This window comes from Rhinolophus ferrumequinum, chromosome 7 (assembly GCF_004115265.2).
Source record: "Rhinolophus ferrumequinum isolate MPI-CBG mRhiFer1 chromosome 7, mRhiFer1_v1.p, whole genome shotgun sequence".
NCBI lineage: Eukaryota > Metazoa > Chordata > Mammalia > Chiroptera > Rhinolophidae > Rhinolophus > Rhinolophus ferrumequinum.
The window spans coordinates 66,833,091-66,860,257 of record NC_046290.1 but is presented as its reverse complement, the minus strand read 5'-3'; the positions used below and the strand labels follow the sequence as shown (position 1 = coordinate 66,860,257).

General features: G+C 34.4%; 1 pseudogene; it reads left to right on the top strand.

The window, feature by feature from the left end:
• The first annotated feature begins 12,119 nt into the window (after positions 1-12,119).
• On the top strand, positions 12,120-13,285 carry LOC117025243 (eukaryotic translation initiation factor 2A-like; annotated as a pseudogene).
• The last annotated feature ends 13,882 nt before the right edge of the window (positions 13,286-27,167 follow it).

Sequence of the window (27,167 nt, the reverse complement as noted above, 5' to 3'; positions counted from 1 at the left end):
CAAGGCATTTAAGAAGCCCTATAATCTGCGAGTCTAATCTGTCTATCATTATTTCTTTCCTACAGTCCCACTATGTTGGACAAATTTATTGCTTTATCAAAAATATTTTAAAGCTGTACCAGTCAGGGTTTAATTCAAGTGATAGAAAACTCTCTAGGTATGTTCACAAGAAAGACATTTAGTACAGGGAATTAAGTGACTACAAAACTGATGGAAATGCTGAGGGCCAAAAACCAGATCCTAAATCAGGGCCCAATCCTACTTCTTACAACAATGAAGAAGTGATTCATTAGGGGAGCCACTTCCTCTGATGCCACCACAGGAGGTAATGTCAGAATCAAAGGGTCCCTACTGCAGATAACACCTGATTCTTAGAATTCTAAAAAATGGTCTGTTGGAACAGAGCTGCAGAAAAACTACCACCAAAATTGGGCTGAAAAGTGGTCTCTGCTTCCTTTCCTCCTTTCAGTTATCCTTTCCTTCGTCACTTTTGGGAAAATCAGCTTTTTCTTTTCGGCACAGAACACAGTCTCTGGGAGACAATGGTACGAAACACTTCTATTTTATTAAGAGAGTTTCTTTTTCAGATATATCGTCATTTTACTGAATGAGGTCCCAAATATTTATCATACAATATCACTATTCTAAGGGGGGAAAGTGTTCTCTTGTAAATGATTTAAAACACAGATGAAGTTAAAAGAGAGAGAGATCAAGAAACAATTCATATCTGAAAATTTTAATTGATTTTATTTCTGTTTCCTAATGTTTGAACACGATAAGAAAGATCATCTGTGACCTGGCCACTTAATACATGTTATCTCTGAATCTTTTCAGCCACTTTCTATCCACCGCCCTTGTAGTTATCTTTATCTCAATTTGATAGATGAAGAAAATTAATCTCAGAGAGGTACAGAGGTTTGCCCAAATTTGAATAGAAAAGGTTAGCATTCAAAGTTAATTATGACTGCTACCAAGGCTCTTTCTTCTGTAAAAATAAAACTAATTTTTTTTATGTTTAAAATTTATGCCAGTAAAAAATGTTAAAAACCTATTGTGGTTTTGCATTGTTTAAAACTATGAAAGGAAGGTAAATGGAAATAAACACGTTTCAGTTAAACTTTAAAAAAGATAATTCTAAGTTTAAATTATTGTGAATAAATAATTCACATTATTTTGTTCCTATAATATTACATTACTTATTTAAATGGTGTAGAGAAAATTATTTGGTAAGTATTCAAGTTACAGGGGAAAAGCAACCGTATTTCATATCGTGGACAATTATTGTACAATGTGTATTTCTTCCCCCTTAATAGTTGCATGCTCCTTTTTGTCACATCTGCACAAGACAGACTAATTAAAGTACATTAGCTGAGTTGTGGAAGGGACATTTGGTTTTAATTAATATTGGACCATAAGAAAGGCAATTTGCTTTATATTACCATTCATTATTTGATACACACACACACACACACACACACACACACACACACACACCCATATACAGAGTCTGCATAGAAAGGATGTGAAATGTTACAAAGCTTCTCAATCTGGAATTATACTAAATTTATCTAAAAATATACACAATGTTTTATGCAGAAAAATTCCTTTATTCTCTTTGACGTTCTAGACAATTGTGTAGCATTCTAATGTAAAATGACTTATAACCAGAAGTCAGTTTTATAATGATTATTACAAAAGTGAACTGGGCAACCCAAAAAGCCACCTGGTGTCCCTATGTCAGAAGCAAAATTCCAGAATTCACTGGAGACTAAAATCACAATGTATATTAATTTTAAGTTAGACCTTAAAGAAACACGACTGAAACCTCGGACATGTATAATACATTTTGGTGAAAAAGAAGTTTATTTTACAATTGAATAATCTGTCAATTAAACCTATTTCATATAGGGTAGGAATGCATTTAGATTGCCTGTGTGATAAACTAAGGTAACCTTATTCCCCCACCAGGAGAATATTGACCATATGTATCAGTTAGCCATTGCTGCATAACAAAACACTCCAAATCTTAGTGGTTTAAAATAACAACCATTTATTTAACTCATGATTCTGTTATTTAGCAATTGAGCTGGCCTTATCTGGGCAGTTTTTCTTGTTTCAGTCAGGCTTACATATATATCTGAGCCTATGAATATGTTAAAAAGTTAAGAATTGCAACAACAAAAAAATAAAAGAAATAAAAGAAATAAAAATAAATTTACTTAGAAATAAACTTAACAAAGGATATGAAGAACTAATATACTTCAAACTATAACTTATTATTAACAGAAATTGAAGAATATATAAAGAAATGGAAAGATATTTCATGTTCATTGATTGGAAAAATCAGCATAGTTGAAATGGCCATATTACCGAAAGGAATATAAAAATTTAATGCAATCCTCATCAAAATCCCAATGCATTTTTAAAAATAAATAGAATAACAACAACAATGACAACAAAGTATCAGACTTGCATGAAATCACAAAAGACCCCAAATAGCCAAAGCAATCATAGGAAAACAGAGCAATGCTGAAGGTTTCACACTCCCTGATTTCAATTTGCACTACAAAGTGACAATAATCAAAACAGCATGGTATTGGCAGAAAAACAGACACACAGACCAATGTAATAGAATTGAGAACCCAGAAATAAACCCACATATATATGGGCAGATAATTTTTGACAAAGGAGCCAAAAACATGCAATGGAGAAACAAAAGCCTCTTCAATAAATGGTGCTGGGGAAATTGGAAAGCCACGTGCAAAAGAATGAAACTGGACTGCTATTTGTCACCATATACCAAAATTAACTCAAAATGGATCAAAGACCTAACCATAATACCTGAAACGATAAACTGAAAAGAATAAAGCATAGGTATTAAACTATTGCCCTTGGGTTCAAGAGAGGATTTTATGAATTTGACCTCAAAGGCAAGGAAAGTAAAAACAAAATTAAACGAATGGACTATATTAAACTAAAAAGCTCCTGCACAGCAAAAGAAACCATCAACAAAAACAAAGAAGCAACCTACAGAATAGGAGAAGATATTTGCAAACAGCACCCCTGATAAGGTGCTAATATCCAAAATATACAAAGAATACATACAACTCAACAACAAAAAAAGAAACAATTCAGTTAAGAAATGGGCAGAGGACCTGAACAGACATTTCTCCCAAGAAGACATACAGCCAACAGATGTATGGGGGGGAAAAATAATTGCTCAACCTCACTGGGTATCAGGGAAATGCAAATCAAAACCACAATGAGATACCACCTCACACCTGTCAGAATGGCTATTATCAACAAGACAAATAACAATTGTTGGAGAGGCTGTGGAGAAAAAGGAACCCTCATACACTGCTGGTGGGAATGTAAATTGGTATAACCACTATGGAAAAACAGTATGGAAGTGCCTCAAAAAATTAAGAATAGAATTCCTATATGACCCAGCAACCCCTCTTCTGGGTTTTTACCCCCCAAAATTAGAAATCATTTATCCATAAAGATATATGTACCCCTATGTTCATTGCAGTGTTATTCACTTGGTCAAGACCAGGAAATAACCAAAGTGTCTTTTGATAGGATAAAGAAGATGTGGTACATCTATACAATGGAATATTACTAAGCCATTAGAATAGATGAAATACTGCCATTTGTGACAACATGATCTTGAGATTATCCTGCTATGCGAAATAAGTCAGAAAAAGTCAAGAACCATATGACTTCACTCACATGTGGGATATACAACTTAAAGCAACAAATGAATCAGACAAACAAAGAAATAAAAACTCAGAGTCACTGACAACAGTTTAGTAGTTACTAGAGGATAAGTGTGGAGAAAGGGTGGTAGAAGAGGGAAAAGAGGGTCAAATATGTGGTGATAGAAGGAGAATTGACTCTAGGTGGTGAATACACAAGAAATATATAGTTGATGTTTTATAGAAATGTACACTTGAAACTTACATAATTTTACTAACCAATATCACCCAAATAAATTTAATAAAAAATCTTAAAAAAAATGAATGGTTTCTGACAACCACATTCTCTGTAAAACTTGAACCATTTGAGAAGTTCTTATACTCTTTGAACCCACATTACAGTCAGTTTATTTGACCTTCCTCCCATGTTAATGAGAGTAAACTTTTTTTTTAATTCCAATGAATGTTATAGGTACTTCTGTTTATACTTATCACTGTGCTATGATTATTTGCGTGTGTTCTTTTGTCACTTTTTTCTGGGTGAAGCTGTTGAGTGCAAAGACATTATTTCATTATATTTTTTTTCATGTATTCATTTTATTTATACGCTGAACTATACTTGAATCAATGAATATTCTTGATGAATGTTTATGCTTGTTTTCCTGAAGATTTTTTGATCCATAATAGCAGTTTAGTTAGTATTTGTTGAATTGACTCTTTGCCATTCTTTCTTATTGAACAAAATACTACGAATTAGAGAGCAGTAGACTACAATGGCTATAAGTAATAGATAGAAGACAGCTTTCCTCTAAGAGAACAATTTCTTCTAGCCTCTCTCTCAAGATATTAACTTCACATACTCTTGTTTTCCTTGAAATTTGGAGTCCCTTAAATTCAATGGCAGACAAGTATTTGTATAAATGATGTTCATTTTCTTTCTTCTTATTAACACAAGCCACTTTAGTGGGAGGCAGCGTGTTGGATAAGTTTCTTGATCTCTCAACTTTTCTTGCAACTAAGGGAGGCCTGTGCTGTATTATTGCCATTGAAATGTAAGCAGACATTGTTAGTTAGAACTCAAGAATTCATTTCAAAGGAAGACAAAATCAGCTGGTTTGTGTTTTTGTTTCTTTTAGTTAAAGATAGTTGAGTAGGAAGATAAAAGCCTGTGTCATAAAGCTGCCATATCTCCCTGAACTGCTCTAAATACTTACTTGGTAAGCAACATAAATCCAAGTAGGTTAAAACATGTTTCTATTTCATGAAAATCAACCATAAAAATTTTTTAGTAATTAATGCATTTAATAGAATGAGTAATTGCGAAATCTAGTTTACAATTTAAAAAAAAATTATATTTCTAAATGACTTCAGCTTGATTTCGTAAAGATAGTGTTAAAAAGAGACAGAAATGTTTCTAGTTGTGTTTTTATGGTATTGATAATAAGAAAAGATTATCTCTTATATTCGTGAAAATATTATTCATGGTATTTAATAATAGGACTCAGAAATTTCATAGGATATACACTAGAAAATACTTAAAATGACTATATAGATATTTAGTTTTTTGAAATAAACCAGCATAACTAATATCAAAAGGATAAAAGTTAGTGACTAACAAAAGAACCAATAAAGCACTAATTGCCATCATAAAATTAAATTGTGCAAAATATTACTTACCAATGGAGAAGCTATTTCAATAGCTGTAGGAGACAGAAACTATTATAACACACAAGTGGAAATTTTCAAAGACCATTGGAATGGAAGAGGAACCCATGCCTATATCATATTAGATGCTGTCTGAAACATGGATGGCGAGGTGAGACTCTAAAACATCCAAAAGAGAGCTGTACTATCATAAAAAATCCCCTGTGATGAAAGTTTCACAATCTCTCTCTGAAGCCTATCTAGCACTTAAAAATTAATAGGAGTCTATTAGTCTGTCTGTTTTAGCAGAATAGCTTTTATATTGTTTGAATCCATTGTCATACAGGAAATTTAAACAAGTCTTTGTTCTCAAAATAAACCATTTTCAAAATTATAGAAATTTTGATCTCTTGATTATATCTTTTCAAGATTATATAAATCTGAATTAATTTTCTATTAAATTAACAATTAATTATTCTATTTACTGTCAGTGTTCTCTCCAAATAAATTTTTAAACATGAGACTAATAAAGGATGATAAAACTTTAACAGAATATCATGATTCTAGGTTTAAATATAATATGGAGGATCATTTGAACTTGAATATTATCCAATCACCAAGAAATCATCAATATTTAGTTTCTAGCTTCTGGATAGATTATTTAGTGAAGGATTATGTACTGTTCTCAATTCTAAATGAATCAAACTTTTGCCTCCGCTTCCTTCATCCTGTTTTTATTCTCTTTGTCACATGCTAGCCCTCTATCTTATCAGTTCTCTGAAAACTTCTTCCTATTCTTTAGGCTACATTTCAAACAATCATCTCAAGTGCCTGTAACATGAAGAGGGTTTTAATTTTTTTAAATGTAACATTGGCCCTTTGGGAACAAATATGTGTTGTCAAAACTCTTTTTTATTTTTAAAGTGTGCCCCCTCTTACCTTCATGCTTACAGTTGATTGCTTGAGCCCAATGTCATAATTCAGATGAATCAGAATTTTGTTTTTTGAGGACCCTACATCCTTGCTCTTGCCAGCACATGGAAAGCCATCAATAAACACTATTGATGTTTATGAACAAACATTGCTGAGCAGAGAAACAAATGGATGAAGGAACAAAATAATAAATTAGTTTTCTATGACCTCCTCCAGGTAAACCAAATTGGCCTCCCTTCATATTTACAACCCTTTCTAAAGAGAAGAATATTTTAAATTTTCTATCACAGAATTCTTGAGAATAATGGAAATCTCAAAATTTGTCTTTTGGGAGTTACACTCTGTCTTATCAGAGTTATTTTTCTTCATCTCCAGTGTTACTTTAGCTATCCCATTCCCTATTGACCTCTTAGTTCACTGTGGTCAGTTTAGGTATCTTATCTCTGCATTACATTACTGTGGGAATGTAATTTGCCCAAGTCTGTGTATTTAAATCCATGTGTCTTTCTTAAGGCCCTGTAGTCTTTTTAGGACTCAAGCTCCACCAAATACCATTTATCTCTTTTACAGCTTTATGAGTATTCTTCTGGACAAAATAGAAATGAAATGGGAGCTGAGGAATTAATTATGTTTTCTCTCTTGTTTCCTTTTATTACAGCATTTATCCCAAGCTGTAGGCAGAGGAATCCCTTATATTTCTGCTTTTCAGGAGGGTAACTCATTATACACTTCTGCTTTCTAGTTAATTTTCTTACACGTTAATGACAGTGGTCCATCATGCTTCTGAGACTCATCATCTCTTTCTGTATTCTTTAAAATTTCTCAACATCGTTATAATACTATCACAGGTTCCTCATCAATAGCAGGAATAAAGTGTACAGTCCCTCCAGATTAGTCTTACATTGTGATTTTACTTCTCTTTCTCTCTCCTTTTATTTCAACTCAAATAGTCTTTGATGTTCCTCCAAAATCCTATTTTTGATATATGTCAACATCTAGCTAATAAGTCAGTTTTATTTAACATGTTATACTTCTTTTTGGCTTCATTTCTTCCTTTTTTTTTTTTTGTCTTCAATCTCTTCTGACTCTATTTGCTAATTTCTGTGCATTCGATGTATGTCTTATTAAGTATATATCTTTAGTTTTTGCATATGTGTACATTCAGTGACTAATCAGATGGATTTAAAAACATTTAATTCACTTAATCTTGATTGAACACCTGTGTGCAAGAATTTTACAAAGTCAGAAATAAAAATGAAAATGACAAAATTCCTGACCTCCATTGTCTATTAGAAGAAGATGAAAAATTTGAACAAATATGATACATATCCTATTCTCTGTTAAAAGAATGTTTCCACTTTAGATCTTATTCTTAATTTTCTGACTTGGCTTAGTTTTCATATAAACTCTTAGAATTACTTCTCTCTCTGAGTTTGATGATCAACCTTTGTGGTCTGACAACATCCCATGAATAATATAGGTAAGCTGCTTATGAACTATAATGGCTGGTTTGTTTGTTCATCACCCTTTGAGCTGTGGGCTGCTGGAATACATAGATACATCTCTGTATCTCCAGTGCTTTGAATGCAGATAAGATACTCAATGCATTACTTTAGAGTGTCCAAAACCAATATATACTATAAGAAAGGTTTTGAAGTACACACCATTGGGATGGATTATCTTCTGTAGCACAATATTTTAATTTGCTTTTTTATTAGAAGGAGTTATTCATTTAGATCATAATCATACTTTTATTTGTGCATATCAAATTTTAGAACTATCCTCTGCACTGTGCACAATAGAGATTTGTGGACTATTTACATTATGTTTCTTAGAGTTATAACATGTTCTAACTCAAATAATCCTGAGAGATTTTGAACATTATTATGCTATTCGACCAATTATGACCTAAATTAGATGCCTTTGTTTACAATTATATGAACCCCTCCCAATTAAAACTCTCTGTATTTATTCTGTGGATATCATGACCGTCAGTCAAAGATAAAGGGTGATCTCATATAATATAATGTTAATTTTCATTTTAAAAAGTCCTTTTAGCAATTCTCATAATAAGCCCTTCAGATAAACAGCAGGCCCATCTTACGCTGTCCTGAATTGTATGAATGTTTCTAACATATTTTATATCCCACTAATAGTATCATTCATTTGCTGGTTTAAACTTGTCACTACACATTATTATAAGTGGCCTTTGTGGAATGTACTTTTGTAATTTTCTGTCAATGAGGTATCTGAATGGAGACTCCCAGGAAACATAAGGGGCTACATTTCATTTAGAGATCTGTAATGAAAAGTTGCTGGGATGAACAAACTTGTTTCAGCTTTTTGTGAATATAAATATAAGAAATATATTTTGATTCTCAGGATTTAATTTTATCCAACTAATGAGCAAAGTAAAATGATGCTGATTGATCCTAAAACTCATTTGTGCCCCAAATTTAAGAAAATGTTATTAAGGTTAAAAGGTCTGTGTTTTTTTTTTGTTTTTTTTTTTTATGTCTAGTCTCATCAAATATTTGTAGTTATATATCTAAATATTATTATTTGCTAAATGAAGCATCTTCGTATCTTGAAGCTATGACTGAATCACCTAGTTCCTACCTTGCTACATTTGAAAATTAATATCTAAATTAAGAATCGGTAAAGAATCGTAACTTGGGCCCTTTATGGAATGATTTTCATTAGCTCAAAGGTTTGGAGGAACTACTGGAATACCAACAACTCTTGAGCACTTGATTCGCTTGTTGGGTACAGGGACTTTTTCTCCTGCTATCACCAGCCCCTTGAGAAAGTCAATAGTATTTTAAGAGCAAGACTGCAGGAGAGTTAAGTTAGATTAAGAAGAGTTACATTAACCACATTAAGTTAGATTAAGAAGAAGTTAGATTAAGAGAGTTACATGTTAGATTAAGAAGAGCTGATGCAAATAGATTGTTTACAGGTCTAATTCTTTATCCAGCTCTGAGCACAATGTTCTATCTAGCAGAAAGGAGACATCAAGTTTGAGGATAAGTAAACATTTGCTACTGCCAAAGAAATGATCAATTAAGGGGATAAAGAGCCACAGAGCATATTCCTGTTGTCAGATTTTCACAAATATAAAGAGACACAATAAATCCAGGCAGATTTCCTACACTGTCTTTTAGTTTAAAATAAACAGGAGTAAAATTGGATATCATTACCCCTCTTGCCCTACTGACTAGAAGATAAGACTAATATCATCAATACTATTACTACTACTACTGCTGCTGCTGCTGCTGACAAAGATAATTTAATTGTACTATAGAGCACATTAGATAGCAGAATCACATGAAGGCATATTTTTAGCTTACGACATTTTGCTTGAAAAACTTATAAGCATAACAATTTTTTATTCATTTGAGTCATACATGTTAGTAATAACTTTTATTCTTAGTTTATATATATATATATATATATATATATATATATATATCTTTTTAATACTGGTAATTTTCTTCAATTTTTCCATCTATATATTTTTTCCCATCTATGTTTTAAGACATTAAAGCAATTTGGGGAAAAGAGACTATCTTAATGTGGTAAAAATGATAATTGTTTTATCAACATGCATCCAAACACTTTTCATCTTATCTTCTGTAACTACTAACAAGTCCTTGTTGAACATTCCTCTATCCCTAAATATTATTTCACTTGTGGCAATTTTCCTTAAATTTTTAGCTTACATATGCAGAGACATGTATGCATAAAAGAGGCAAAATCCTTTAGGATAAAAAGGTAAAGTTTTAATTAAATTTTATGAAAAATGTTATACTATTATGATTTGCTAAAGGATAATCATCACATTTTCAAGTATATCACATAAGTATTGACAAGTGTTAAATCCTGTATGTAATTTTATTTTGAAATATTTTAAAATGTCTATCAAATTAACAAGGATAAAAGTGATTCTCCAATCTGTTTTTGCTTTAATTGTACACAGCTGCCAATATTTGATAACTTTTGATTTACAAAAAATGGCACATTTACTTTATTTAAATACACACATTTATACTTAGGGAAACTAATAAACATGATATTTTGCAATATAATAAGAGACTTTAGTCATTATGACTTAAAGGTTGTTTCTTTCCAATTTTTCAGAACGTGTAATGTTACCATTGCAATAAGTACTGTATCCTCTTTTGCTCTAAAACTTTTCCAACTTTTAGATGGAAAGTTCTCCCATCTAAAGAAAACTCTCAGTTACCATTTTGAGACAATTTGCAGGCAGCTTGGTATAGAAGATACGGCTTGGTCTCTGTAGTCAGAGAAAGACAGGTTAGGATGCTTTCTGACATTGTGTGACCTTTGTCCTCCATAGTTTTGACCTCTCCAAATTGCATCATCGCCAGTATTTGTTTAAAGAACACCAGAATCTTCCTCTGGGATTAAAATGAGTAACAGATGTCTGATACCTGGTCCCATGCTCAGGACAGTATAGGCACTGCATCCCACTGACCTAATTTATAAGCACTGAATGCATTCCTGATGCAGGCCATGCCTTCTATCATCTTTTGTTTTGGTCCCCGTAAGCTAGAATGCTCTGGGCACAGCTTTCTTTACAATAAAATGCAGATAGCATTCTCTAAATTGGCATTTTTGTTTTGTTTTTGTTTAATGTCTTCTTTACTAAGAGAAATGAATATTGAATCAAGAAAGACCAAAGTATTAATAGCAGCATTACAAGTAACAAAGTGAGCCTTATGTAGCCAATGCAGACCTGGATATGAGCGTGAGCTACACAAGTTTCAGATTTCTGAGAGAATGAATCTGGAATTCTTTTGTACTAAGGGGAAATCTAGGGAAATCTTAGTCTTTCTCTACCTAGAACCCTAAACTATGGGGGCTATTTTATAATGAAAATATTTCAACCATCTTATTATCCCTATTGCAACTAATAGCAAATACTATTCAGTGATCATCGTATGCTAATCGCTACATTAAGGCGTGATTCCATTTAATCATCACAATAAACTTTAGAGTTAATTATATCACCATCATTGTAAAGATGCAGAAACAGAGGATTAGAGAGTTTACACAAGTTATTGTATCAGAATTTCAGCCCAGTGTTTTGCCTGACATCATAATAACAAGACCTTAATTATGTCATATTCACTTTCTTATTACAATTGAATATCTGGATCCTATACGGAGAAAGGATATTTCTCCTTTAGGGAAGCTGTCAAATTCATCAGAAGACACCACATTTTGCTTAGTTTTATTTATTCTTTTATAAATAGTTTTAAAAATAAATGTGTGCAGCTCTTTCCAGGACAACATGGTGCCATCCATGCTGCTCCTGACAGTCCAAGAATTTGTACGCCACATTTCACAGAAAGCACAGTGTTTCCAAGGCAATCTGGGAAAAATTGCAAAGTCTATACCATTAGCAAGGATGGGACCGTGTTTGCCTGGGGCAACGGAGGAAAAATAAATATTACCAATGTCACCAACAAAGGACTACTGCACTCCTTTGACCTCCCAAAGGCAGTTTGACTTGAGTTCTTGCCAAATAACTCTGTCCTGGCAACGTAGCTGCCTTACACTGATGGCACAGCTGGGATTCCCAACCTACAACTTTGTGATGTGAAAACTGGGACATATTTGAAGTCTTTCTTCCAGAAAGAAGTGCAAAATTGGTGTCCATCCTGGTCAGAAGAAGAAACTATTTGTGCCCGAAATATTAACAATGAAGTTCATTTCTCTGAAAACAACAATTTCAATACAATTGCAAGTAAATTGCATTTTCAAAAATTAATGATTTTGTGTTATCACCTGGACCCCACCCATACAAGGTGGCTGTCTATGTTCCAGGAAGTAAGGGTGCACCTTCATTTGTTAGAGTATATCCATACCCCGACTTAGATTAACCTCATGCAGCTTTAGCTAATAAAAAGTTTCTTTAAGGCGGATAAGGTTACAATGCTACGGAATAAAATAGCTGTGTTGGTAATAACTCCTACAGTTGATGACAAGCCCGGGGCTTCCTACTAGGGGTTACAAACGCTACACTACATTGCAACAAACAAAGTGCTGTAGTGCAATTACCAAAAAACGGCCCCATTTATGATGTAGTTTGGAATTCTAGTTCTGTTGAATTTTGTGCTGTTTATGGTTTTATGTCTGCCAAAGCGACAGTTTTCCACTTGAAATGTGATCCTGTGTTTGACTTGGAACTGGTCCTCGTAATGCAGCCTACTAGAGCTCTCATGGACATATATTAGTACTAGCTGGATTTGGAAATCTGAGGGGACACATGCAAGTGCGGGATACTAAAAACTTATTTCTAAACCTGTGGCCTCTGATTCTTGGTGCCTAGGTGGTAAGCATATTTTTATAGCCACATGTTCTCAGAGGTTACGTGGTCATAACCAGTACAAGATATGGCATTATACTGGCTCTGTCTTGTACAAGCATGATGTGCCACCAAATACAAAATTATGGCAGGTTTCTGGGCAGTCATTTTTAGATTGAATATTTCTAACAAAAGTAATAATTTACCAAGCAGTCCAAGTAACGTACACAGTGAAGAACCTAAAACTTGAATAGCTATAGACGCCCAGCTTTAATAAAGAAACCAAACCAATTCCAAACTGTGTGAGGAGTAACCCTCTCAGAATACGAAACCACAACCAGGAAATAAGCCATTATCAAAAACAGCTCTTAAAAATCAAAGGAAACATGAGGCTAAAAAAGCTGCAAAACAGGAAGCAAGAAGTAACAAGAGCTCACAAGATTTGGCACCTACTCCTGCGCCACAGAGCTCAGCACAAGATGTTATCTCTCAACCAACTTCTGGAGACCTTGAGAGAGACAAAAAAATCAAGAACTTAGGTAAGAAACCGAAAGCAAGAGAACAACTGAAAGAAGGAGCAGCAACTGGAAGACAGCTAGAAAAAAATCAGTTGAAGAAAATTCAAAAAGTAAAAGCCCTTCTCTAAGAGGTGGAAGATTTGGAATTGGGTATTTAAAGATTCACAGAAAGCAAGTTTGTTACCAGAAATGAGTGCAGACACATTGTCTAAGCTCATTGGTGCATATAGAATATCCCTGTGCCCACATTTAATGTTCATCTATAATTGTAACCATTTATCCAAGAGTCTGTATATGTATTAAATTATTTAATAATGCCTATTAAATTAATTTTTGCATCCTATATCCTCTATCATGTCAACATTCGAGTATGATATGAAAAAAAATAAAAAAGACACATGAATTTTTGTAGCAAATCTTGATCAATTGAAAGACAGTGTCATTGTTTTTTTAGTGTGGACAGTATTTACCATATAATAGAATAGAGACATTTTAAATTAAAAGTAAATAAATGCATGCAGGGAACATATTTTCACATACCAAGAAAAAGAATGAATTTGAATGTTGCTTAGGAAAGGAATGTATAACAGAGGCAATCTGTTTAGCCTTATTCCATTTCATTTAAAAAGCAATTTTATTAAAGATATGCAGATATAACTAGGTTCAGCTTCAAAGAAAAGTGTCCCATGTTTCTAGTCTGTTCTCCTAGATAGCTTTCTAAATAACAGCTGCTGAAGCAACTCCCCATAAATGTAACATAACAGCTACACCGCTTTGTAACTCTCCGTATCATTAAATCTCTGGAGCCTGTAGCTTAGAAGATCAATCTATGTTGTTTATTTTCATTAGCGATCATGTCAGAATGTGTTAGAATTTAGCAGATAGATCACCTTCAGAAACTATATAATACACATATTTTTTTGGTTTCCTTAGGAATTAACTTGCATATGTAACCATCTGCGCTGGGATTTTCTGAGGAATCAGGACTGAAGGGATGTTAAATTGTTGCCACGTCCTGGCATGGGGTGAGACAGAGGCTTCTTTCCCTGTGCTAAGTCTAGATTCCCTTCAAAAGGGCTCTTCTTGGAGAAGCTCTAGAGTCTAGACCAATGAGCCCTGTCCCTCTCTGTGCCTGTGAGTCAATCTTGAGAGAGAAGGTAAACTGTTACTGTGCCAACAGAAAAGAAACAAGCTGCCATGTGAGGAGGCAGATAATGTGCCATCCAGCCTGGTTCTGCCATTTGTTATCTATGTTCTGCAGTTTCCTTATCTATAAAGTGATGGTAATAGCATCTGTGTTACAGGAGAGCTGTGGGCAGAGATAGACAAGAAAGGCAGCAATATGTATTGAATAGGTAATACACACCAAGTATTGGTGCTCTTACGTGGATTATCTCATTTTCATTACCACCACATTTGACAGGTACAGTGATAACCCACTCTTATAAACAAAGAAGCTAAAGGTCAAACCTGTAGAGTCTGTGTTCATGGTTGCGTACTAAGGAGTAACAGGTAGGATTTAAACCCAGATTTGAGACTCTAAAGCTCACATTCCTCATCGCTCTACAGAGTAGCATATAGTGTAGGGGAGGGCTTACTATGTCACAGTTATTGTTTAACATGGAGAACAAAGACTGTATTCCCCCTGGAGGAAAAAGGATACCAATATCCTTGTTGACAGCGGAGAGCTGAAAGTCTCTATCAGGGCTGAAGCCAAATACAGAGACCATTGGATTCTTGCCTGAGAGGTTATGGCTCCGGGGAAAAGTTTAAAAGTATAATTTTAGGCACTGGCTATCTAAATCTTCTTGTAATGTGTTTACCACTTTAAATTTTGATTTGCTTTTTAAGCTTTATTATAACAATCACATCTTCTTTGGGAGAGTGCCTGTTATTTAAAACAAAACAAATAGTTTATATTATTAAGCGGCTGACCCAGTAACAGCCTTTATTCCTGTACATATTTATTATCATAAGAAGTCTAGATTCCTGTTCTGTCCCCCATCTTCATGTGGCTCTGAGAAACCTGTTTTCTGACCCCCGACTCCCACAATCTCTAACTTCTAGCATGCTCCCCCTTGGGGCCTTCTGGAAGTCAAGAATTTTTGGAGATCGCTAAAACTAAGAGTTTTGGGTCTTCCCTAAGAATAGACATTGTTTTTCCTGCAGCCTCCTTCTGTCAAATGTTTTTGTGACTGTTTTTTGTTTCCCCACATTCCTCAAACCTTTGGGTTGACAGTGGAGTATGACACCTTTTAATTATGCATTGATGCCTCAAAAACCATTCTCCATCATTATGCTTTCAAAAACAAAAGCAACACCACTCAGTTTTGATTTACATACTATCAATAATAAATAAATGGTAATAATGATAAAACAAGCCAAAAAAATTAAAAAGATGATTTAATCAATAAATGGTGGTCGCTTCAAGAAATATTTAATTTTACACATTGCACAACAAAGAGATAAAGACACTCAAAAAAACCCCTGAAATCTTAAAGTTCATGCATGAAAGAAACTCTAAAGAGGTTTTGCCAAATTTTGAAACAACCCTAGAGTTTATATGACATTTCCATTAACAAGTTTGAAGCTGAGACTTTTCTAAATAATAATTAATAATAAAAGTCTTCATGGACCATGCTAGAAGAAACACTGAATTATATTTTTTATTTCTACATCGATGGTGGTATCACAAAATTGTTTTCATTCAATTAGCAAGGATTATAGAATAGTGAGTCAGTTATTGTGTAAAATTACATTTTTTTTCTGGATTTTGTGATCTTGCAGTATCTGCAGTTTTCTGAAATTTGCTATTCATTGTGATTTATATAGTCACCTTTATACTTAACAATTGGAATCATGTTTCATTTTTCTTACAGAGGACACATCAAATTTTCTGAGCTTCAAAATCTGGATATACCTATGATTTTTCCTCTAAAGTAGTCTGTCTTAGTATGTCAGGCGGCATTTTATAAATATGTGTCCTTAGAGAAAGGAACAGCTTATGAGAAGGAAATGAAGAAAAGTTTTCTGAAATTTCATTAGGCCATGTTGTTAGTCAGCGTTTTAAACTTATGGGGCCAGTCAAAGAGCAGAATTGTTTCAGGATCGATGGAAATGGGTCTGAGAAATAACAGACAGCTGCAGGATTGCGGGAGGAAGTTAAGTACCTGAGGACTTGCAGCACAGTGCAACCTGAGGCTGGTGTATGAGATGAGTCCTTAAAGACTGGACTCCATATCTAGGATGAAGAATAAGCATCCATAACATGGACAGCATGGGAAGATGAAAGGGGTAAAAAAACAACACAATTATTTATTATTTGCGACTTTTTGTCAGTTTAATGTTGCCAGTGGATATTATAATATTGCACATAATGATCCTTTTGTGATTTGTTAAAAAAAATGAACTTAATTGCTATACAAATAGATGAGTACTCCCCAGAAGTTCAATCTGGTAAGAAAGCACTTTGAGATGGTCAAAACTTTGAAAGCAATTTGTATCAGGAAAACTTGCAAATGAAAGCATCACTTTCACAAACTATATCTGTCTTTAAAATTCAATCATTTCCAGGTTTAGATATTTCCCTGTGGCTTACTTCCATTCTGGGACAGTGCAAAGGGTAATAACAGGGGGCTCAAAGTTAATATAATTCTGGACATTAACTGACCATGTGTCTGTTTGCTATGAGGAAAACTAACACGACATTATAGTATAGTAATAATGATCACAGCAAGAGAGAGAAGACTGGGGAGAAAATGAAATGATTCTGAGAAATCTCATTATAATTATATTTAAAGAATATTAAATTTCCACAAGTTAAATTGTTTATACAGCATAGTTTACTGGTTTTGCTGTACCTGATATCATGGTAGCAAGTAATTATCAAATTTTAATATATATAAAATTTAAAAGCAAGTACAATTCAGTCCATGCTTTGTTTCACGTGCAAGACGTCTTCATGTCTATTAAACAGGCAGTTGTTTATCTGTGCTTTGATGATTTAGATATTTTATAGTAATTGGAAAAAGAAACTTTCGTTTTTAAGAAATAGTAATAATACAAAAGACATCTTATTGCATAAGCATATATTGATTTAATTTCCTTATTAACTGACATCTATTCTTACACTTGATTTTTCTTAGTTGAGGAAAGTCTTGTTTGATTTGAAGATCATGTATTATCTTCAAACTATATAGGATTTTGAGCTAAGGAGTGAATTCTTTTGAGCATCTTAGCAAGTCTTGTATTGCGTATTGAATATAGCATGTACAGTATTGTTTAGTTTATTATTTAGTGAAAACTAGCTAGACATACTATGGGAATACAAATGAATATGTTTATTTATAAGCCTAGAGACTTATTAGTGAGTTTATATCCATCTATATCTATATCCCGTCATACTCGTATAAGACTTTCCTCGTCACAAGCCACTATATCAATCCTTAGAGGTACCAAGCAAGAAATACAAATGTGAGAAGTGGTCAAGTTTCAAGAAAAATCAAGCAGACCTCTCAGTATATCTTTTGTTTTTCTCACTTTTCAATAAAGATATGTGTATATAAACTGTCATCAGTTGAATGGTGCCCCCCCACACCCAAAAGAAAGCCCTAACACCCTCAGTACCTTAGAATGTGACCTTATACAAAAATAGGATCATTGCTGATAAAATTAGTTAAGAAGCAGTCATACTGGAGTTGGGTGGACGCCCTCATCCAATACTTTGATTTTTGACTTCTTACCTCCAGAACTGTGAGACAACTGTGAGACTCCTGAAAAAATTAATAGGTATTTTGGTACTAGGATGGAGAGTGCTGCTGCGACAAATACCTAAAAAATGTAGAAGTCACTTTGAAATTGGGTTATAAGTAGAGACTGCAAGAATTAGTGGGTGCATGATAGAAAAAGCCTAGATTGCCTTGAAGAGACTGTGGCTAGAAATATAGGTGGTAAAGGTGATTGTGCGGAAGGATCAAATAGAACTGAAGAACGTGTTCTTGAAAACTGGAGGAAAAGTGATCCCTGTTATAAAGTGGCAGAGATCTTGCAAGCAAAACACTTGGATATTTAGCTGAGAGGATTTCCAAACAAAGTTTTAAAGGCACAGACTGTTTGTTTGTTTGTTTGGTTTTGGTTTTTTTCTTCTTCTTGAAAGATGATAGTACAATGCAAAAACAAAGAAATAAATTGAAGAAGGAACTTCTAAGCAAAAATATACCCGCACATGATGGTTTGGCCTATCTTGATAGGATGCTCTGAAAACAGTGGAAAGAGTGTGGCTAGACAATTGTTTCCTGAAGAGATTAGGTATGTGATTTATGGATACAATCAACCATCTCAGCAGAAGCCAGGAATAGAGATGTTTATCTAGGAAAGATCTGTGAAAGCCCCTCTTGTCTGATGACTTGGACTACCATGAATTGCAGAGGAGGCTGGCAAAAAAAAAAAAAAAAAAAAAAAAAAAAAGAAAAAAAAAATTGAGAATGTTACAACCTAGCAGAAACACTGCGGGCCTGGACTAAAAGAAACAGAGATGGGATGAACTGAAGAAAGGATGATACCCCAAGGCAGTCACTGATGCAGGACCTCTCGGTTCCAGGGTTGAGTGGCAGGGCCAGCCCTGCAAGCCCAGAGAAGAGCTCATTCAGCCACAGATAATTATTCTTCAGCCTTAAAATCTAACGGAATTTGTCCTGCTGTGTTGCCAACTTACAGTTAAGTCTTTTTTTTTTTTTTTTCCTTCCAATTTCTCCCTTTTTGAATCAGTGTCTATCCTATGCAGGTAATTTGTTTTCTGGTTTCACAGATTTACAGGAGTGGAATTTTGCCTCAGGACGGAGCATATAGTGCATCTTACTCACCTGATTTAGATGACATTAGATAAGGTTTTAGAGTTGATGCTTACATGGGTTAAGACTTTGGGGATATTGGGACAGGGTGAATGTATTTTGCATGTGGGAAAAACATGAATTTTGGGAGGCCAGAGGGTAGACTCTTATGGGTTGAATTGTGTGCCCCACCTCTGGAAAGAAGATGAGTTGAAGTCCGAACCTGAAGTACCTCAGAATATGACCTTATTTAGAAATAGGGGAATTAGAGATGTAATTAGTTAAGAAAAGATCGTTCTGGAGTATGACAAGCCCCTGATCTAATATGACGATGGGCCTGTGAGGACAGAGTCACACAGGGAAAATACCACAGGGCAACCAAGGCAAAGAGATTGGAGTTCTGCATCTGCAAACCGCCACCCACCAGAAGCTAGAAGAGGCAGGGAAGGATTCCTCTACAGGATTTAGAGGGAACACGGCCCTTCTAATACCTTGATTTCAGACTATTAGCTTCTAGAAGTGTGATGCAATGCATTTCTCTGTTAAGCTACCCAGTTTGTAGTACTTTGTTACAGCAGCCCTGGGAAAGTAATACAGAAGTTATAATCTTCTATTAGAAAACAAAAATTCATGCAAGAAAGATAACGTATACCAACAACAGCCAATCTGAGTGGTAGGAACTGATAGGAACAGACGTAGATTGTGGCAGGTGTCTAACAGGTATACCCTTTAGTAATCTCTTGACACATGAAAGTTTGAGTGTAGACCATCCAGGTTGTCAAGAAATCTGAAAACCTGGAATTTTGAAATGAGATTTTCTTAATTGTAAATTATCAGGTAAAAAAAATCACCACCCACCACATCAAATAAAACAGAACTCAGTGAATATTTAAGTCATAGATCATTGACTGACAACTTCCAAAACTAGTGTTTAAGGAGTAGAAAATCAAAACAGTCTTAGATCATGACCCGTGGCTGTTAGAATTTGCTTGTATGATAATTTTTGCCAACCTTTTAAGTGTACCAAATAAAACATTCTTCTACAATTTTGATGTCCATGAGTGCACCAAACGTAATAGAAAGGAAGAGCATTGTTTCACCTTGCCTGAATTTTCGCTACCTGTCTTTCTTATTACAGGATAATGTAATCGTTATGCTTTGGGTTATTAAAATGCTTTTTTACTGTCCTATTCAGCTAATGGAAGCAAGATGTATGAAAAAGTAACAACTGGTTAATTATCAAAGAGAACTATGGAGAGGAAATTCAGTACTTAATTATTCTTTTTTAAAGTAAGGCTCAATCATTTTATTCTGAGCCATACTGTCTAAATCAGGGCTTAAACTGTGAGAGTTCTGTAAAATTTTGGCATGATTTCTCTATTTTCCCAACTCTACTCCAATAATTCATTGAATTTTCAGACTCACCTATCTCACAACTTCAGAAATAAATATAGAAAGTCCGTTCAAGACAGAAAATGGTCATGACTATATGGTTGCAAATAGCTTTCTGTTAAATACTGACTGCTGTCCATTATACCCTCATTTACAACTGTTTTCACAGGTGATTCCCTATTACAAATCTCTTGCTGCATTTTCTTTGACTCTGGAGGGCAAATTTTTTTTTTTTTCCAGCTAAGAAAAACTATGAACTGTTTGGCAATGTGATTTTGATCAATTAGGGTAATGTTTACAAAGAATAAATATGTAGTTCTTCAAGCAATTAATATTCAGACAGATTGTAGAAATGAAAGGTTAAATATTAATTCAATTTGCTTATTTTGAATTGCTAAGGAAAAACCCTTTTACAGTGGCAGCATTTCATTTGATTTGGTTTCAAATCTATTATTCTAATACATCAGCAGTTTATTCATGTAAATATTGATTTGAGCTTTGTTTTTGAAAAGAGAGAAAATGCACTTCAGTGAGAAAAAACAAAGAATGTATAAACCCAAAAGAGAGGAAAACAAATGAACAGAATATAAAACCAAGTTCCAGTGCAAAAGCCATTTATTCTGTGGTTGAAAAACACTCTGTAAATGAAAACATACTATTTATAACACCTGTAAAAGGAGAACAACGTTGGTGAAAACGATTTATTTGCCAAGCCTCAGTACTTACTGGAGGAGAAATGTTTACGGATTTTTCTCAGAAGATGCCAGCTCCTCTCTGTCTGTTTTGCTATGAACTGTTGGTAATTAACAGGCTTATCCACCACTCCGAAACTTCCATGACTAGTTTCCATGAGTATCACCCAATTGCCCAGTTTCAAAGACCCAGATTCACACTGTAAAAAACAAAAGAAAAAGAAAACAGCCCTGTTTACCTGCCCATACGCTGGTCTCTGATTACCAGCACTTCTAAAATGATTTTTTGAATATAATTTACAAATACTCTTTTGTTTCTTATTGCAAAAACATATCCATGGAAATGGCATCCTTCAAAAATTAGTGCTGATGTATCCTGTGGGCTCAAGCTTGTAAGAAAGCGTGAATGTATTTGTTCTACAACCACAAGAATAAAAGAGGCATCTTTCTTAAAATTCTATGCTATTCACTTTCTTTCCATGCTAATTCTCCCCAGCCCACCTCAGGGTACAGCTATTCTCTAGAGAATAGCTGCCTCCCTTAAATGTCTGCAGGAACTGACTACTATCCTCTGCCAGTGCATGTCTAACAGGATTCTAAGAGGTCATTTTGCCTTGCCGAGCTTTTCAATCATACAGAACTTACTGTCAGACTTTTGACAGTATCTCTGAAATGAGGCCCAACTCTCCATGTTTGCATGTGTGCTTGGATTTGCATGGCATTATGTAAACATTACAAAGATTACAATATGTACAATATTTTTAGATAGATATAGATAGATGATAGATAGATAGATAGATAGATAGATAGATAGATAGATAGATAGATAGATAGATAGATAGATCGATAGACAACCTTCAAAAAAGGAAGAAAGATGGATGGATGGATGGATGGATGGATGGATGGATTGGAGGAAAGAAGGAAGGAAAGAAGGGAGGGAGGGAGGGAGGGAGGGAAGGACGGAAGGAGGGAGACAGGGAGGGAGAGAGAGAGGGAGGAATGAAGGAAGGAAAGAAAAAAGGAAGGAGTGAGGGAGGGAGGAAGGAGGATCATAGCTCAGGTCATTTTAACTCCTTTGAGGTCCTCTCCCTTATATCAATCTTCTGTTAGTTATTTTGTTTGGTATCAATGTTTGGTTTTTTATTTCTTTGGCTTTGTACGGGAGGGAAATTTTCTCTTTTGACCTTCTATGTTCTTCTCACTGGTTTAAGAATTACATTGACTTGAGATAGATTAACAGGAGAAGGTCAAATTTAATTTTGTACATACGGGGGCTCCATAGGACTATTGGGCTCACAGATGGGGCTTATATGCCATTCTGAACTAAGTAGAAGAGGTAGAATTATGGGACTTCAAAAGGAATAAAGGGAATTCACATGGAAATGGAAAAACAAATGTTTGGTAATAAGTGTTTGCTGGGCCATGCAGAGACTATGGGACAAAGAGGTCTCCCGGTCCTGCAGAGTACCCCCCCAAACCATATGGTACCACCTAACCGTATTGTTTGCAGTTATCTCTGGTGACAGCTCTTTTTCATGGAACAGACCCTCTGCCTAAATTATTTTGGGCAGTGAAGGAGGAGGTAAAAAGCTCTTCCTGAGCCTTTTATTTCTTGAAAATAATTAGCCTAAAACAATCCTCATGCCAAAGAGACATGTTTTGGGGTGGCAAAATCCTGCTCCCCTACAGTTTGGTACCCATAGATCCCTGCTTTGCCAATCACTTTGGATTGATATATATATATGTCTAGATGGTCTATCTGAATTGTTGGAGGAGTTACTTCCCAAGCTGTTGCCTCTCAGAAATAGTACCCATCTATTAACTCAAAGCAACATATCATGAGCGTGTGTCAGGTTCTTTCCTTGTGTTCTAAATAGGCTTTTAAGAAATTGCACATGACCATGAGTGTTTTTTGTTCCCATCTAGGGATGGAAAACTGACACGTTACTAAAAAATAACAATAAGAGTCAAAGTATAAATCAAATTTCAGTTTAAAAAACTATCATTCTATCTGAAAAAATAAAACAGAAAAATAAAGCATTAGTCTTTTTTTTTAATTGTATTAAATTTATTGGGGTGACATTGGTAAATAAAATTATATAGGTTTTAAGTGTACAATTCTATAATACACCATATGCATATTTCATTGTGTGTTCATTCCTCAAAGTAATATCTCCTTCTATTACCATACATCCCCACTCCCCCTTTCTTTCTGGTAACCACCATACTGTTGTCTGTGTCTGAGTGTTTGTTTGTTTGTTGCTTTCAGTTTTGTATCCCACATATGAGTGAAATATAGTTCTTGAGGTTTTCTGTCTGACTTACTTCACTTAGCATGATATTCTCAAGGTTAAAGGAGGAAGGACATTGAATGCACTTTATGCTGTGAAAGCACAGAAAAATTCTGTCCCATCAAGTTAGAGCTTGTTCTTTGGGTGTTCAAGATATCAATGTGGAGAAACAAGAGACAGATGAGCCAGTTTACAGATGTAACCTTCATCTTGTTGAATTACTGATCTTTGTTTCAAGTGTCAATCATTCCAGGAGCTATAGAAACATCTGGTTGGGAAAGTTCACAAGGCAAATACAGTGTATGAAGAAATAACAGTTTAGATAGAGATCAGATAACATGCTACCCTAAGTTACTCAGTGATTGTTTCACTTCCATTACATTTTATGAATATGGACTGCAATGAAAAGTGAGAAACCTATGATATTCTCACAAGAATTTAAGAACTTTAAAATTGTTAAATATGGGTTTAATTGATTTGGTGTTAGTGGATATGCCTTCCCATTAAATTGAACTGTGATTCAAAGTCATAAAAAAGTGAGAATCCTGAAAAGATTGTTTAATCAATAGCCTAGAATTCTACCCTTAATAAACACTCAATTTTCTTCACTTTCCACTATAATAACATGCTACTATATACAGTTGCCTTAGGTTTTAGGGTCTGCTTACAGAGAAAATTGTAAATCTCTAGTTTTCTGAATACAAATCTTCCCATCTTATCTAGAATATTTTTCAGGCCTCTAGGCTGTAAAGCACTCTTGGGGGAGGGTAGAACACCATATAAACAAACATGTTTTTCTGAAGGAAAAGTCCCCGAAGTTTTGTAAGCAATTTTCCTACTTGTTTGTGCAGATTTATCCTTTACTATTATTAAAGAGCACATAATTCACAGAGAAATGAAAAAAAGTGGCTTAGTTCTTTTAGTGCATTTAGTGTTTGTCTATCCACAAGCATGCTTCCATGTCCACTACTCTATATAACTCTGTACACATTAGATCATAATTGGGAGTAAAGAATGCATCCTCAAGTAGATTGTACCCATGGGAACCTAGGGTTAAAGAAGTCATGTAGTTGCCTTGTTAGAGAAAGGGTAATTTATTAACAAACTTGAATTTCTAAGGCTGTTTCCAATATATACATTTAGAAAGCATTTATCTTGCATAACTGAAATGTTTTACCTTTTGAACAACTCCCCATTCTCCCCTTCCCCCCAGTATCTGGCAACTATATTCCACTTTCTGCTCATATGAGTTTGACTCATGGATACTTCACATAAGTGAGACCCTGCCCTATTTGTTCTGTGATCAGCTTATTTTACGTAGCGTAGTGTCCTACAGGTTCATCCATGTTGTCGCGTATGGTAGAATTTCCTTTTTTTTTTTTTAAAGCTGAATAATATTCTATGTATATACATACTGCACTTTCTTTATCCATTCATGTGTTTACGGACATTTAGGTTGTTTCCATATCTTGGCTGTTGGGAATAATGCTACGGTGAACATAAAGTGCAGATATCTCTTAGTGCCTATAGTTAGTAATACTGTATTGAACACTTAAAATTTTGTTAAGAGGGTTGATCTCAAGTCAATTGTTCGTATCATAAAGAAAACAAACAAACAAAATCAAAGGGGCAGGAGGAAACTTTTGGAGGTGATGGGTAAGTTCATTACGATTGTGGTGACGATATTATAGGTGTATGCATATTTTAAACACATCAAATTATATACGTTAAATATGTGTACTTTGGGGTACACATGTATACCTCACTAAAGCTGATAAAAATAGATACATTCAACACTCCATGTAACTATCACTTGCATAAAGGACGACTCAAAAATTCTTCTGAAATTTTTCAATGACTCATTCCTACTAACTTAGTCCTTGTGATAGTAGGATTAGTAGGTTTTAGAAGTGAAGATAGATAAAAAAAAGAAAAACTTCTACTGGGGAGAGATGTGATCATTTTAGTTATAAACACATGATCCATGAATGAAAAAAAAAAGATAAATTGGACTTTATGCAAATTGAGAACTTCTGTGGTACAAAAGATACTTTCAGGAGAATGAGAAGATAAGCCAGAGACTGGAAGAAAATATTTGCAGAAGATGCATCTCATAAAGGACTGTTATCCAAAATATACAAAGGAGTCTTAACACTCAACTATAAGAAAATGAACAACCCTATAGAAAAATGGGCAAAAGATCCAAAGACACCTCAGCCAAAGAAGATACATAGATGGTATATAAGATTTGAAAAGATCACATGTTGATTACAATTGTCAATTATAACAACATGAGATACCACTGCACACCTATTAGAATGGCAAAACTCCAAAACACTGATAACACCAAATGCAGGTTAGGATGTGGAGCGACAGGAACTCTCCTTTACTGTTAGTGGGAATACAAAGTGGTACAGCCACTTTAGAAGACAGTTTGTCAATTTCATTAAAAACTAAACATACTCACACTCTAATAAGATCCCGTAATGACACTCCTGGGTATTTATCCGAAACCCCATTAAAAACATATGTCCACTTACAAATCAGCACACAGGTGTTTATTTTGGCTTAATTTATAATTGCCAGATTTTGGAATCAACCAAAATGTCCTTCAGTAGATAAATGGATAAACAAATTGGTATTTCCAGATTATGGGATATTATTTAACACTAAAAGGAAATGGACTATCAAGCCATGAGATACCTAGAGGAATCTTAAATATATATTACTATTATTCACAAACAAATTAATCAGTTTGAAGGCAAGAAAAACATGGCAGAACATTAAATGCCTATTTTATTAAGTGAACTAATCCAGTCTGAAAAGGCTGTATGATTCCAACTATATGACATTCTGGAAAAGTGAAAACTATAGAGTCAGTTTAAAGATCAATGGTTGCCGGGGTTTGTGAGAAAGGATTGGTAAATAACCAGATCGAGATCACAGAGGATTTTTAGGGCAGTGACAATACTATGTATGTTTCCATAATGATAGAATTATGTCAGTATACATTTATCCAGATCTACAGAATGTAAAACACCACAAGTGAACTCTAATGTAAACTAGGGATTTTGAGTGATTATGTTGTGTTAGTGTAGGTTCATCAATTGTAACCAATGTTGTGGAATGTTGATAATAGGCTGGGGGGGGGGAGGGCGGGGACTAGGAATGTGTGGGTGCAGGAGATGTATGGAAATCTCTGCATCTTCCCCTCAATTTTGCTGTGAACCTAAAATTGCTCTGAAAAGTGTCTTTAAAAAAAGATCCCTGCTTCTATAGCGCTTACATGATATAGTAAAACAAGTTGAATAAATACAAGGAGATAATTTTGAGAACTGAGAAGTGTTACGAAGATTGTACTAGTTTAAGTCAAGGAAAACGTGTGAGGAGATGACATCTGAGTTAAGCTATGAAGACCAAGGAAAACCCAGCCATGAAACTATTTAGAGAATATCACAGCAGGCAGAGAAATTAGGAATTGCAAAGGTCCTATGGGAATGAACGGGAATAATGATTTATGTGCAAAAAGCTAAAGAAATCTAGTTTGTAAGTAAAGTCCTTTATCTAAAATATGAAATTTCTGCAGCTGATACTATTTCTGATGACAGTTTCCAAATAGTAATGTGATAGATATCACTTTAAGAGTAAACTATTGTGGAAGCAATTCAATTTATTGGTTGACTTCATTTGGTGATATTGGCAAGTTCAGTTATTGTAACTGATAATAGAAAATTAAAAATATTATCTGATCTACTGGAGATCAAATCATGATATATGGCAGATATGTGCAAAGAGAAAAACATAACTTGTTGCACTTACATTTTAACTTTCGTTGCT